The following is a 15,990-nucleotide window of genomic DNA, read 5'->3' as shown; positions in this document are numbered from 1 at the left end:
TATGTAACTCATCAGTTTCAGTAAGGCGATGTCATGATCATGTGTGGATCCATTATTTGCGTGAATAACAATATATTCAATAAGGGAGATCAATAAATCCAAACACAGCTCTCTAGGTTGCTAGAAAACAAAACGCATTTGAAACCCAAGAATTACAGAAACAAGAGAGTTAAATTCTGCCAGCAAATATATATTCTGGCAACTACCTCTATACATATATGTTAATTCTTTTAATGCCTACCTTGTTAAGTCCACCTTTATGTCCAAGTCATGTTGGTGTCATACCAAAAGAAAATAAAAAATGTGCTCCATTAACCTACTTTGGGCATGACAAGCCAACACAACCCACCCACCTGTACCCCGATAATGTTATGAGTTTGCGAAATGTAAATTATTGCAAAGCATGTGAATGTAGGAATAGTTATGAAGCTTTACAGCGTCTTTAATGGTTCTTCATTTTCTTTTCTGTAGCTGCCACGTGCGCACCGACTTCCTGGCACTATCCCTGTCTGAAAGGCCATCGTACCAGTTGGTATAGACCTTGATTTAATAAACCCTCAATGGGATTTATTTATTAAAGCGTGTGCTTGCAGGAGAGTTGTGGTTTCCGCTTTTGAATGTTACTATACATTAAGTGCTAACAGCGATACGTTTTACATCCAAGAAATGCTAAGTTGGAGCCTGGTGAGCTGACTTTCAAGCAGGGCTGGCCTGGTCCTGGCACTTTAAGGCCTGCGGATACATAACATCATTATACTCTAGCAGCAATCAGTCACTCGTATCCAGCCGGCGCCAGTAAGGGCAGGTATGTAGCCCTATGGCACACCGGGTAGTCGCAGGGCATGCTATCCAGATGACTCCCTAAAGCATTACGGGGTCAGCACAGCCCTTCTTTCCCCAGTTTCTGTCTACAAAGCACAAATATAAATCATCTTGAACGATGTTCCTCAGCAGACTACAGGCACATAAAAGAAATCAGTGAGAGGGCAGGAGTTCCTCCCATGAAACTGTATACCAGACAAGTAATTAGTTTGTATGTGTGCTATAAAGGTGTATGAGGAATTCAGGTTCGGTGTAAGATCTTCTCCGGTTTTTATAAAGAAATATCTGTAACATTTAGACAGTGTGGGCATACGCAGCTTCGTGGGGTCCTTCACCAAAAAGCGGCAAGTGATTCCGTGGTTGGGAAACCCGTGGGCAACGTGATGTAAAACACAAGCATCCATTACTTTGGACGTTTCATGTGCATAGAGAGGGGTTCCCTGTCCAAACACATTACACAATGTACGCATCTGCACTAGATCGGAATGGATATGGAAAGTCTTTCAAAACCACTGTCTGCTGGCTGTAACTAATCAAGAACCGTAATGGTAGTTACCCACACATCCCATCGTTTAGCTCGACTACTTACCAAAAAATGAAATGTTAGGTGAGAATTAATTTTTTTGTTGTTGTCAGATAATACTTCTCCATATTTATTATTACTCGGCCCCAATATTATTTGCCATGAAGAGCTATTAATACCTAAAGGTTTAAACCAAATACTATGCTTATATGGTAACTGGTGTGATTATTTACAGAATTCATCCATACTTGTGTTTTGTTTAGCCACAGTAAATTAGGAGGTAAACATGTTTATTAATGTATAACGCAAGCATAACTTTCCTATGCAGTTCCCCAGCATAGGAGTAACAATTATCAAAAGAATGAAAGAAGCTTTGACATGGCTTTTAGATATGTTACTAAGTCATTGTGATATGATATGCGATTACATATTACAATTATACGACCCCAAGTAAAAATATTACCAGTATCACAATGGCAAACGTTATAAGGTTATACTGTCTGATGCTGGCTGCGTCGGCACCGCTGTTCACGACATTTGTAGATGTTCGCCCCGTTATCCAGTCTTGATAGCTTTCCACTCTGGCGTAGACTCCAGGGAAACGAGCTTGAGCGCAGCCGTATCCAAAGCTGGTTACTCCTAACTGATAAAATCTCTCTCTTTCTGGAATGTAACACACAAAGGGTCCCCCACTATCTCCCTAAAATCATTAAAGAGACGGTTACATAGCGTGAGGACATTTCACATCACAGGCAGGTGCATGAACTTTCTGGGCACCGGTCGCATACATTGAAGCATGACATGTAACCAGCTACAGCTCGACAATTCTAACTCCACCTATTAATTCCAGATCAAGGAAATTAAGAAGAAGAAAAACTGCTGGTTCTGCTGATAATACATTTACCGGGGTTCTGAATTCAATAAATTAAAGACAATATAACAAAAGAATCATCAATCCAAAAAGGACGTTGTTTAAATACAAAGGGAGTGTCAATTTAAAGATGTATACCTGACATTAGTTATACATAGATTAGCATGTAGTTCAAAACTTAGATATTCTTAGATTTAGTTATTTGTTTGCAGGCACAAGGATAGAACCCCTGACAAGAGACTTAAATGGCTAAACTCCATATACAGTCCATGGGATCTACTGTAACAGAAGTTTACCCTTCTAGGCCAGATGCATCCTAGCAAGTGAATTAAGCGTTTTCATTGCTTCTTTAGCCCAGGAAGGAAGTACATTATGGGTAAGATGTTGACACCTTCCTTGGGTTTAGTACCTGCCAAATTATTCACAAATACGCTATACCAGGGGCGTCCAACAGCCAGGGCAACCGATCCTACGCGGACCACACCTCGAGCCCCGCTACAACAAGAGCCCTGCTACTTACCCGTGGGAGGGTCTTTTGTACTGCACAGAGGAAGCGGAACCCAGCAGAGTTCACGTGACACCACATGACTCTGCTCCAGTCCTGCTTCCTCTGTGCAGTACCAGAGAACGCAGAGAGAGGCCACGCCCCCTGCTTAAGTCTGTGAGCGGCATCGAGGAGCTGCAGTGCAGGTAAGGGGGTGGAGAGGGTGTTTGAATCAGTATGCGTGATTGAGGGAATTAATCCGTGAATGAATGAGTATATGAATAAATTAGTGTGTGTGTGATAACATGGATGTGTAAGTGCTGGAACCAAGTCTCAGCCAGTACATGCTGAAACCTGGCTAGAGGCCCCCCTTATGTATTGATGCTGCCAGCAGTATGGGGTCTGCACATCACTTACAGCCACCCCGTACCAGCATGTACTGGCTGACTTGGCATGATAGGAGTGTGATTGCTTACAGCAAGCACAGCCCCATCATGCCTAGGTACCAGCATTTGCTGGTTGCCTGGGTATGATGAGCGTGATTGTTGTTAGCAATTACACTCCTATCATGCCAAGTCATATTGCTAATTTTTTTTGTCCAATTGTGGTGTGTTACCTACTTTTATTAAAAATGTGAGGTTTTTATTATAATTTTTAAAGGTAGGGGGTCATTTTTGGTTTTGGCTAAGTGAACCGTGAATGTTTTGGTCCAGAATTTTCATTTTGGTAGATCCTGAAGATAAATAGAACTATTTCATTTTTAATTATCCAGAATCCTGAATTTGTAGTCACAAAACTTTCTAGGCCCAGAAATCAGTGAGAGTAAAAGTAAAGGTTTTGTTTTATTTACTTTATTTTATTCTGCATATTTTATTAAAGGCCATATTTTCTCACAGAGAAAAATGAGTGCAGCCCTCGCACTTATACAATTCTGATGAAGTGGCCCACTGCAGAAAAAACTTGGACGCCCCTGCACTATACACTACAGCGAACACTTTGTTTTTTCTGAATCAGGCAATAACACAAACCAATGTATGTCATCTAAATCCACACAAAGGTTTGACCAATAAACGGTTACATAGTTAGATAGGCTGAAAAAAAAGACATGCGTCCATCAAGTTCAGCCTTTCACATATCTGTTTATTTCTTGCGGTTGATCCAAAAGAAGGCAAAAACACTCAGTTGCGGCTCTTTACAATTTTGCACAAACTAGAGGAAAAAAATCCTTCTTGACCCCAGAATCTTGTGTATTGATGCTGCCAGCAGTATGGGGTCTGCACTTACAGCAATAAGCATTATGGGGCAATAAGTACAGGTAGCATTTTGCTATTTCAAAGCCATTTTTTCCAAATCTGGTAATTCTTCCCCCCCATGTGCCATTTCGGGTATCTTTGAAGCCGGCCAATGCAATTTACCCCATCAAGTCATAGATTTTTGAAAACTAGACAGCCCAGGGTATTCCAAATGCTAGTATTTTAACCCTTTCCAAGCACTAATTCTACCATCAGCCTTTGTGAAACTTTATGGTAGTAATTTTTTTTGCATTTGTTTTTTCACACACATTTTACTTCAGGTATGAATAAACAGGTTCTGGTATATGTCACTATCATAAAACACCCGATATGTGTTCAGCAACATCTCCTGAGTACAGCGATACCTCACATGAATGATTTTGCCTGGCTGTTTGGGGGCAAAAGGGCCACATTTGGGGCATGCGCATTTTCAATATTGAACTTTGGCGTTTGGTGATCAACTGCCCATGCCCTATTTGGTACATCTTTGAGCCGGGCCATTTCAGTGTGCCCAATAAAGCCATATATTTTTTGAAAACTAGACACCCCAGAGTATTTCAAATGCTAGTATTTTAACTCTTTCCATGCACCATATCTACCACCAGTCTTTGTCAAACTTTGTGGTAGTATTCTTTTGTGTGTATTTTTCCCCCCACACACCTACTTTATGTATGAATTTACAGCGCCTGGTATATGCCGCTGTCACACGACACCCCAATATGTGTTCAGCAACATCTCCTGAGTACAGTGATATCCCGCATGCATGGGTTTGTCATTTTTTGGGGGAACTAAAAAGGCCTCTTTCCATGCGAGAATTGTTTTAAGCTAATGTGCTAATTTTAGGACTTGCTCACAAAAATATATTTTTTCTATATATATTTTATTTTTTTTGCCTTTTTAAAAAAAATTTTTTAAAAAAATTTTCAGCTTGAAGGTTCCCCTGATAGTGACATCAGTCAGAAATTATTTTTACATTTTACTGTTTTTTTTTACTATTTTTTTCCCAGGGAGGGGCCAGATCACGGATCGATTTTTTCACCCGTTTTAACAAATGACGGTCCTGGCACGTCGTTTGTCGTAAACGACTTGTTTTTCCGTGACGTGCCCGGACCGGCAATTGTCATCAAGGGGTTAAAGGCCATATTTTCTCTCAGTGAAAAATGAGTGCGGCCCTCGCACGTATACAATTTTGATGAAGTGGCCCACTGCAGAAAAAACTTGGACACCCCTGGATTAGGGTGTAGGTTGCTTGTGCATTCCTTACCCCGAAGTGCATAACTTTGCGTTTATCTACATTAAATTTTGCCTGCCATTTGTATGCTCAGTCCCCCAGTCTAAATCCCTCTGCAGCAAAGTAATATCCTGCTCACAATGTATTACTTTACAGAGTTTAGTGTCATCTGCAAACGCGGAAAGATGACTTTCAACGTCTACTGCAAGGTCATTTACAAATATGATGAATAAAATTGGTCCCAGAACAGAACCCTGAGGGACACCACTTACCACTTGTGTCCAGCTTGAAAATGTACCATTTATGACAACTCTCTGTACTCTATCACATTCTTATAATTATCAATAGTCCTCAAGTCACTTGTGATCTCCACAATGTTTCAGGCTGGTCTCTAGGAGCAGCAGTGCTACATTTTATATTAAAAGTGACCGTGTACAAGTGTGTTCCTACACCTCTCTAAAATAGTTCCTTTTATAACATCAAATGAAAAGAGGTAGTTGCATAAGCTTGTGGGACATCAGAGTTCTCATCCTCATCTAAAGAGTCTTTTGTGACATCTCTTTCAGTGCTGGCACAATAAAGCATCATCTACGATTAAAGATTCTATCTCGGAGCAATGTGGTTATATCCATTTTCACCATTATATAGAATAACTGCTCCTACAACATCAGGAGGATACGTAATGCTCGATTCTGTACACGTGGTACATATTTTCTGTAAATTGACACACACACTTTCACAATACTCGTAATATTCCGAGGCCCAACCGGAGTCTGTTTGGTGCTTTTGAAAAGTCTATACAGTACATTGAGCAATATAAGCTTGGAGGCCTCCAGCCACCCATAAATATGACATGCTCTCTGCAAGTTAATTTAACATGGAATGTCAAGGGGCAACTGTTTTGAGCCATATAGTAAAATAATTCTACACGCCAAATATACGGCCATGTTCAAATAAAATAAAATAATTGTACTGTTCACAGAATTTTGTGTTTTATATGCAAATATAAAAACGTACGCAACAATCGTAATTCAGACACAGCTACCTGGCCTTTTTGAAACCCACTTTTCGTACCTAAATCTAAAAGATATTATTTAGAACCAGGGATATTTTTATAATACTAACCTCTCAAGGTAAGCTGGCCTGAGGTCCACACGAGCTTCATAACATATTGAATCGTTGGTTATTGGCAGTAGATTCTGCATTTGACTACGTACATTTGGACACTGCTCTTATATCGCCATAACCCACGGGCAGCTGGAGCTATAAAGTATTAGTGTCTGTCTATTGTAAGATATTTCTAATTAGGTTTTTTCATTCCAACAGTTACTATATTGACCCCTTCTTTACCGAGGAAGTTTTGTGCCCAAAAATCTGAGACTTTCAGCATCTTACCCCATTTCCTTAGCAATGATACTTCTATGTTTTGTGCATCCACATAAATTATATATAGCTTCTGAAGTAGATAAAACAGTATATAAAAAAAGCTCTAACATGTTTAGTCCAACATTAAGCATTAATAAAACATTTTTTTTGGGGGGGGGCTTTTTCAAATATTTTACTATGAAAATGGTCTCCAAAGCATGTAATGTAAGTGTCCTGAATTTGAGAAAATTAACATTTTTTAAAAAATGTTTTTTGGAGGTTACAGGGCATAAAATGATGCCAAGCTCAAAAATAACTCCCGAAAACGTATGTATTTTTTGGAAAGAAGACCATTGTGCAACCATTTGTTCACCGATCACTAGCAAAGGGAGCCATAACATTAAATTTTCTTCCTTTTTTCCCCAAAACCAGCCATGTTTCTTAGAATTGTTTTTGCAATTGTAGATAACAGAAATACCCGACATGTTTTTGTTTTTTTTTCTTTTTAAATCGGTTTTGCAATATACAGGGCACACTACATGCTACATTTCGATGTGCAACAGAACACAGGGCAAGGTAGGCACACAGAAAATAGAGAATTAATGGACATATTAATTTGGTTGGTGGCCTTTTAATCAAAGTAGTGATATGTTTTGTTTTTTTGTTACCTGACAAGTATCTATGCCTCCACCTTCGAATCCAGCACATATCATATTATTAGTAATAATGCCATTATATGATCTTGTTCCATTACAAACTGATGAAGCAATTAGCTCCGTTTGTGCTTCTTGCAAAATGTCGGCTGCTGGACCTATAATTAATGCGTAAAAGTAGAAATGGAAGCTTAAACCATAAAACGTATAAAATAATAATATAAGGTTCAATGAGTTAAAAGTATTCGTTCTCATTGGTAGAACAGATCTTGGACTCCACCACTAGCAGATTTGGTGGAACACATCGATAGAAGAATAAAAATTACCTCCTTCCATAATTGTGCCCCATCCAGTTATAAAGCACAGTGATAAGGGGTCAACTGATAAGGTTCGTGTTGCTAAACAGATTGGTCGGATATAATCATTGTAGTTTATATAACTCATCAGTTTTAGTATGGCAATGTCATGCTCATGCGTGGATCCATTATAGTTTGCATGAATAACAATATATTCAATAAGGGAGATTACAGATGTACTGCTGGGGTTGAGCAGATCGATAAATCCAAACACAGCTCTCCAATTATTAGGATTGCTAGAAAACAAAATACATTTCAAAACAAGCGTTGCAGGCATACAATATGTATTCTTAAAACAATATTGTTTTGTTTGTGCAAAGATTTTTTCCTACTAATGTAAGCACACACTAGATCAAATAATACATATCTAAGCTATAAAGTAGAGTTAAGGGTATTCAGGGTATTATCGGAATATGCGAGTCAAAATTAAGGAAATCTCACACACAAGTGTATTTTGTGCTATCTAGTACAGGACACACATTTTTTAACCCCTTGGCTGCTAAGCCATTTCCCACCCTGGTGCTAAGCTGGTTTTCGGCATTTTGGTGCATCTCACGTTTAAATGCGTTTAGAAGTAAATTTCTTGGGAATAAACTATACAAACCATATATTGTTTTTTTCAGCACACCCAGCAGATTCCAAATATACCATTTTTATATGTGTATGTCTCATTAGGTTTGAAAAATAAAGCCAAAAATGGGAAAAAAGTGTAATTTTTCACTTCCGACTCAATAAAAACTAGTTTGTAATGTTATTTTTCTAAACTCTAATATCAAGAGCTGTGTTGCTAAATATATGAAGTAGGTAACCGGTCTAAAATAAACAGAAATTGGGAACAGTAGACTGTGTTTTTTTAATATTTTATAGCTAAAAGTTAAATTTATTAGACTATCACAAAAGACATTTTTAAATTTAATGCATGGTTGCCGTCAATTAAACAGCTCTAGCTGCCCGGGATGTTAAAATATGCCAACAAAACTATATATTTTTAGAAACTACACCCCCAGCCGCAGCAAATGAGGTCTTAGTTGTATTTGTATCACAAATCTGACGTGCACAACAAATAAGTGAATATCACACTTCTAAAAATAAAAAAAAATTAAATTAAAAGCGACAAGTTCATTTATGTCTTGCGCACTCCAGTCTTGTGCTACGAATACATGCAGCCCCTCATTTGATGCGCCAAGGGGTGTAGTTTCTGAAAATATATACTTTATGTACCATAATTTAACTTTCCAGCTGTCTAGAGCTGTCTAAATGCAGGCATCACCCCTAAATGTTTTAAGACAATTTTTTGACAAAGATTCTCCAATCTGCCATATCTGAAGTTAAAGTGGTCTAGACATCTGTGAAGTTAAATTAGAGTACATAAAGTACATATGTCAAGAAACTACACCCGTTGGAGCTTCAAATGAGGGGTTACATGTATTTCTAGGACAAAAGTTGAGTGCACAAATAATGATGGAATATGTCGCTTTGGCTAGAAAATGTTTTTTCTAACCATAGCGACATGTTCATTTGTGTCTTGCGCACTCCAGGTTTGTACTAGAAACACATGCAGCCCCTCGTTTGATGCACCAAGGGGTGTAGTTTTTGCAAATATGTACTTTTTGTGCCATAATTTAACTTCTTACGTGAGCAGTAATGCCACGTCAAGGCTTCAACCCTAATTACTGACCATTCACACGCCTTTCATATCTCCATTCACTCGCAGAAGCACACACCATACTTTACATACATTCACTCACAGAAGCACACACACCATTCTTTCTCCTTACAATCCCAAAGAAATGATGGTAAAGGGAGGAAGAAAAAAAAAAAATAAAAAAAAAAATCACTTTTACAGCAAAAATAAGTTTTGCAGTAAAAATGTAAGGCGCTCCAGGGATGAGATGGTTACTCATGTACCGCACAGGCTAAATGGCTGATTTTAATAATATTTGCAGTTCATCAGGATTTCAAAAATTGCCTTCCTCTACCATTGGCTAAATTTAACCCCATGATCAAAGGGATCATGGGGTTAAAATTTAGTATCGGCCATTTTTAAAAAGGGAATGTGACTTTTTCATAGCTATATGATTATATATCCTGTCCTCCGATGACCTTCCGGGTTACGTCAGCAGTGACGCAACCCGGAAGAGAATGCCCGATCGGGCAGTTTACAGTGTAACAGCTTACCGGCTTTCATGCCGGAAGCTGTTACAGGCGATCGGACAGCAGAAAGCCGGCTTCTGCTGTCCAGTGGGGAGTCCAGGCTGTCAAACAGCCTGGTCTCCCGTGCAGCGGCAGGGATGTGTCCCTGACGCTGCACGAAGGGCTGGACGTACCGGGACGTCCATAGGGGTTTCTTTGTGGGCGTTTTTTGGACGTCCCGGTACGTCTATAGGGGAGCGAAGGGGTTAAGCATCCCTAAAATTATGTCATGTGTTATAGTAAACATTACCTTGCAAAGTCCCAAGTAAGAGTTATTTATATGCAGTCTATAAGAACGTGCAACGCCAGGGATACGTAAAGCAAGAGTGTCCAACATTTTTTCAATGGAACGAGGTGCACAATACAATTAGGTACCGTACCTTTTTTGTACAAAGCAGTGTGCGGCTGACAGCACCCACACATTGTGAATTAGAGAGCCGCCACATAAATGCTTATACACAATTAATCGTTTGGAGTACTGCATGCTGACTTGCCACGGCCACGCTCCTAGAAGCGCATCCTGACCACCTACGATTCGCGATCCGGCTGTGTCTACCAAAGGGCGCTCTCCACAAACTAGGGAAAAAAAGACAGAACAAAAGACTTTGTATTCGGTCACCAAAGGGGAGATCAGGCTCATGATTTGCAGAGATCAGTGAAGCAAACAATATTTACTCTTTCCCTTTCTAAGTGATCCACTGTGTTCCTCTCACCCGGAGGCTTCCACCTCATATTTGCTCCTTGACCCATCGTTGCCGTCAGCTCACTAGGCTGCGAGACATGCTAGGGTCCGGGTTCATGCAAAGGGAATGGGATTAGCTAAAAAAGCATAGCGCTTCTCTTCAATTTGGTATAGGGGAGGGAAAATCATTGGTCCTTTTAAAGAGTACTTTCCAACAATCCTTGCATTTTACTAATCACATTCTGTCCAACCCCATAACTCTTGTGGCGCCCATAAAACGTGTGTAGCATTCATTCAAGTGCAACGCCGGAGTAGCACCAACATATACAGAGGCGACATCTCCTGAAAGCTCCTATATTTTACAGCTGGTTATCTGACACCAGCGAATGTATCTTACATCCACCAAACCTATTGCAGCATCATTGATGTTACTTTTATTATACTTTACAGTTGCCATAATGCTCAGCCGCACTCCATTCACTTAACGCTCATAGAAGTGTATCGTGGGAATTGTAGTTTAGCCAGAAATGGGGAACTACATGATTTCTTTTTTTAAAATATATGTATCTCTATAGAACGGCATTAACCAAATGGCTTTATTCGAAAGTAAGGATTTCAAAGCGAGGGAAATATGTATAGCCATAGAACATAAAAAAAAGTTGCATTTACTTTCAGGACCACCAAGGTCTCAAATGAAAGTATATGAAGAGCCCACCTAGGTCCCGCTAGCAAATATATAATTTAAACCCTTAATGACAATTGCCGGTTCTGGCACGACACGGAAAAACAAGTCATTTACGACAAATGACGTGCCAGAACCGGCACGTCTTTAAATGGGTGCAGAAAGGGATCTACGTTCGCTTTCTGCACCCAAACGGCGTTGCTGTAATGCCTCGACCTCAAGGCATTCAGCAACGCCACAATCGGCACCAGGGCATCTCTGGCCCCTCCCAGGGGCGTCAACAACAGCCATACATTGTATGGCGGCGGATGCCCGTTTTAAAAGCGTTTAGGAGGCGATCAACAATCACCTCCTAAACTTAAATGGTGTCGCTGGAATGCCTCGATCAGGAGCCATCCAGCGACACCAAACACTTACCTCTAGATGGACTGTGACCGCTCCGGAGAGGGGTCACAGTCGCAGCTGCCGGTGATCTTCGCCATCTGCAAGATTACGGCGGCCCGGGAAAAAAAATAATAAAGATGAAAAAGTTCGCTAGACGGTCTCCAGACCCTCTAGAGAACTCTGGCTCCACTTGCAGGTTGAATACAGGTACTGCATTCAACCATGCAAGTCAATGGAGCCCAGCTTTCTAATCACAGTGTGATTAGTAAAAATAAAAAATAAAATTAATAATAATTAGAAAAAAATAGTAAAAAAAACAGTAAAATGTAAAAATAATTTCACACTGATGTCACTATCAGGGGAACCTTCAAAATTTTTTACATTTTTTTTTTAAAAAAAAGGCAAAAAAAATAAAATATATAAAAAAAATATATTTTTGTGAGCAAGTCCTAAAATTAGCACATTAGCTTAAAACAATTCTCGCATGGAAAGAGTTAAAATACTGGCATATTAAATGCCCATGGGGTGTCTACTTTTAAAAAATGTATGATTTTATGGGGTAAATTGAATTGTCCGGGTTCAACAATGTCCCAAATAACACGGTGGGAAGGATGGCCACACATCTAATTTCCAATTAGAAAAATGCACACGTACCAAATGTGGCCTTTTAGTTCCCCCCAAAAATGACAAACCCATGCATGTGGGGTATCACTGTACTCAGGAGATGTTGCTGAACACATATTGGGGTGTCGTGTGACAGCGGCATATACCAGGCGCTGTAAATTCATACATAAAGTAGGTGTGTGGGGGGAAAAATACACACAAAAGAATACTACCACAAAGTTTGACAAAGACTGGTGGTAGATATGGTGCATGGAAAGAGTTAAAATACTAGCATTTGAAATACTCTGGGGTGTCTAGTTTTCAAAAATATATGGTTTTGTTGGGCACACTGAAATGGTCCGGCTCAAAGATGTACCAAATAGGGCATGGGCAGTGGATCCCCATATGCCAAAGTTCAACATTGAAAAATGCGCATGTCCCAAATGTGTCCCTTTTGCCCCCAAACAGCCAGGCAAAATCATTCATGTGAGGTATCGCTGTACTCAGGAGATGTTGCTAAACACATATTGGGGTGTTTTATGATAGTGACATATACCAGAACCTGTTTATTCATACCTGAAGTAAAATGTGTGTGAAAAAACAAATGCAAAAAAAATTACTACCATAAAGTTTGACAAAGGCTGATGGTAGAATAAGTGCTTGGAAAGGGTTAAAATACTAGCATTTGGAATACCCTGGGCTGTCTAGTTTTCAAAAATATATGACTTGATGGGTAAATTGCATTGGCCGGCTTCAAAGATACCCGAAATAGCACATGGGGGGGAGAATTACCAGATTTGGAAAAAATGGCTTTGAAATAGCAAGACGCTACCTGTACTTATTGCCCCATAATGTGTAGAAAAAAAGCAAAAAAACATAAAAACATTGGATATTTCTAAACTCAGGACAAATAGTAGAATCTATTTAGCAGGTTTTTTCATTACCTTTTATAGATGAGTAAAAGATTTTTCAACTAAAAGTTAGAAAGTCATTTTTTTCTAAATTTTTCACCATATTTTATACTTTTTTTAACAGTAAATAATAATACAATCAAAACAATGTCATCTAAAGAAAGCCCTTCTTGTCCCGAAAAAAACAATATCTAATGTGTGTGGGTTCAGTAAACGGGAAATTAGAAAATTACAGCTAAACACAAGCAGCGCAGAAATGTTAAAACGGCCATTGTCACGAAGGGTACAAAAAGTAAAATCAGCCTTTGTCACGAAGGGGTTAAAGATGCTTAAAAGGTGATAAACACTGAAACGAAGGGTGTAAACCCGTTATCACCCTACATAGTAAGCTTGAGTACAGCCCTCATTGTTTATAAATTGTTATGTGATGTACCACTTGTTGTTTACATATTATACAGTGCTAAGGTATATGATAGCGCTATATAAAAAAAAAATATAATACAGGGAGTGTAAGTGTGAGGAATCCAAACACCCGCCATCAACCGAATATCCGCAACTTTATTAGCATTACAAAACGCCCATTCCCTCTCCAGCCTAATTATATATAACCGGTAAGGTTTGAAATATGTATATATATATATTTCAAACCTTACCGGTAAGTTAGTGTAACAGCGTAACAAACACGACGTGCTCAGCGAACGCATGAACCCCACACAATTCTTTAGCACGAGTGTCGTGGCATTTAATAAACCACCTCGCCAGCCCGTTATTCATGATAGATATTACGCGCTGTTTGCGAGGTGATGATGGGTTTTTTCTTTGCGTACCTTCAACGGTATGTACAATACCACTCGCCACACAACACAGGAGCAGCGCTGTGCACACCGCCGACTCCATCCGTCAACCTCAGGTCCCATAGGCACCCGGACTAAGCGCACCACGGCAAACAGCCATGTGACGTCACGGGGGGGGGGGGCTGTTCCACTCATCAAGACGTTCGCTAATACACTGAGAACCTGAGGTATATTTTCCCGCCTTATTTATTGTCATTTGGGAAGACGAACAGTAGGAAATTTGTCTGTGTTTAGTGGTTATTTAATACCTTAAAGTGTATGCAATACACTACATAACACAATGACTCACTATATACCCACTGAATAAGGAACAATTTGCTTTTTTCTAACATTTTGGAGGGAAGTCAAAAATTCCTTTCACTGTATGCAATATAAAAGGCATGCATGTATGTATATCTATGTATAGATACATACATGCCTTAAATATGTGTAAGGCCTACCTCTGCAAGCTGACTGCATCGCTTTATGGCCTGAAAAGACAATAATCTAATGTATTGTATGAATGGCTCAGAGCCTCGTCCTTTGGTTCTTAATGATACTCTGCCCTTCACATTAAAACGTTATATTAATTAACCTGAATCTATATATTTTAATGTGATCATTTTACACTGGAATTGTTGGTGTTCCTCCAGAAAAAAATATAGTTTTTGGGAGGATTTTGAACAAAATATGTTTGCAGTACTTTCATAAAAATATTTAAAAAAGATCCATAATCTAGAATTTTTACATGGAAGCAAGCAACTCCCCTTTCATCTTTTAGGATAATTAAATGGTACATTATTATTATTTATTGTTTTATATAGTGCCATCAAATTCTGTAGTGCTGATACATGAGCATATCTGGGAACTCTCCGGGTTTGACTGCCCACCGACGTCAGTGTGCAGTCCTGGCCACGTCCCGCAAGGGATGGCTCCGGGTATGTACATGAGTAATTAGACCAGAAAACAGTACACCGCATATTTAATTATTCTAATACATAAAGGGCCACCTTGTGTTGAAACAGTCACGTAAACTACTGGCGGACCAGCGTTGAGGTGAAAAACGTCACGTGGTCATGTTAAATGCGGCATGAACGGATAGCTCTCCTCTTAGGAGGAATAACTCAGAGGGGTCTCTCATACTCTAGTATGTCTGTTGAAGCTCCGTTCGGGACTGAATATTGAGTCACCCAGCCTCCTGACACTTGTGTTAAACGCATTGCAGGGCACTTACACCCCGCAGCCAGACTGGGTATTAAAATTGTCTCTGGTACTTTAAGGCCAGTGGCCGATAAGTGATGTACACATGGCCGCTGCCTCTGCAATAGAGTTATGTGGGAGATGCCATCGGCCCACCAGGAATTTACCTGGTGTGTTTGATCGCCATTTTGTGCCTGTCCTAGCCCGTCTAGAAATGTGTCGTATGAAAGACACAGATGAGGTGGCAGCTGTGTTCTATACTGAACCTAGCTGCATAGGGACAGCCTAAATTCTTGCTCCGGATCCCTATGGACTCAGCTGCAACGGGAGATTGGGAACTCGTGCTGTCGGCCTGTGCATATAAAACAGCTCCCCGATAGAATGAGTTTAAATTAGAATGCGTTACATGCAGCTGGGGAGGTTACTTACACACTTATGCAACCAGGTTATTGTGAGGGTTTTTTTTTAAATTCCCCCTCTCAAAGATTTCAGCTTGTTTTGCAATTGAATTGTTCACCTTATAGGTCACATTAAAGGTGGAAAAAGTTCTGACATGATTTATCTTTGTCTCATTCTTTAAAATCACAAGAACCTGCCATTTTAACAGGGGTGTGTAGACTTTTTTTATATCCACTGTACATGAAAGACAGAAACATGAGGAAAATACAATAAACAATGTTGGTAAGACTTTGGAGAACTCTTTGGATAATGTTGTAATTCAGCTACAACGAGAGAAATACCTGCTGAATGAGCCGTCAACACCTTCCTTCTGATGTGGAAATATATGGCTGCAGACGACGCATGCATAAAAGGTATAATTAATAGGCTGTGAACCCTAATTATCGACTGGACTTCACAAACATGCCTTAGTCAGTAAGATGCTGTATAAAAAAGTGTGGCTTCTT

The sequence above is a fragment of the Sceloporus occidentalis genome, unplaced genomic scaffold, assembly GCF_023333645.1.
Source record: "Sceloporus occidentalis isolate IW3139 unplaced genomic scaffold, rSceOcc1.0.p SCAF_82, whole genome shotgun sequence".
Classification (NCBI taxonomy): domain Eukaryota; kingdom Metazoa; phylum Chordata; class Lepidosauria; order Squamata; family Phrynosomatidae; genus Sceloporus; species Sceloporus occidentalis.
Note: the sequence above shows the minus strand (reverse complement) of the source record.